General features: G+C 58.4%; 1 protein-coding gene across 3 annotated transcripts in view; it reads right to left on the bottom strand.

Annotated features, from left to right (window-relative positions):
- The window catches only part of IGF2BP1 (insulin like growth factor 2 mRNA binding protein 1), a 27,440-nt gene that overhangs the window by 19,303 nt on the left and 7,671 nt on the right, over positions 1-466 (bottom strand). The gene's annotated exons all lie outside the window — the stretch shown is intronic.

Genomic DNA, 466 nt, shown 5'->3' with positions numbered 1-466 from the left:
GCCCTCCTGCTCTCTCACACCAGGAGTTGGGAGTGGAGCAGGGATGCTCCCACTCCGCTGTTGCTCCCATCTCATTCCCACCCCCATGGACGTTCCCAGCTCCCTCCCCACTGAGCTCCCAGCTCCCGACCCCTCATCTCCCATTAAAGTGTCTCCCTGCCCCGCAGGTTTTATGGGTTTCCTTAGGGAATCTCCCAAGCAGGGGCTGTAAAGGCAGCTGGAGCCAGAGTGGACTCAGCCCAGGAATGAGGAAGGGTTTCCCAAAACCACTTCCCAACGCACACAGACCACCCAGGGACCCCAAAGCTGCCCCTTGGAACAGGAACCAGCACCCAAAACACAGCTTGGTTCACTTCAGAGGCTGCCAAAACAAAGCCAAACCCCAAAGGAAGGGGACACAAGGCAAGCACTGCTCCCTGTGGGATGGGATATGGGGCAGGCACTGCTCCCTATGGGATGGGATATG

The sequence above is a fragment of the Corapipo altera genome, unplaced genomic scaffold (assembly GCF_003945725.1).
Source record: "Corapipo altera isolate COAL_440 unplaced genomic scaffold, ASM394572v1 296, whole genome shotgun sequence".
Taxonomy (NCBI): Eukaryota; Metazoa; Chordata; class Aves; order Passeriformes; family Pipridae; genus Corapipo; species Corapipo altera.
This window is presented reverse-complemented; position numbering and strand designations above follow the sequence as displayed.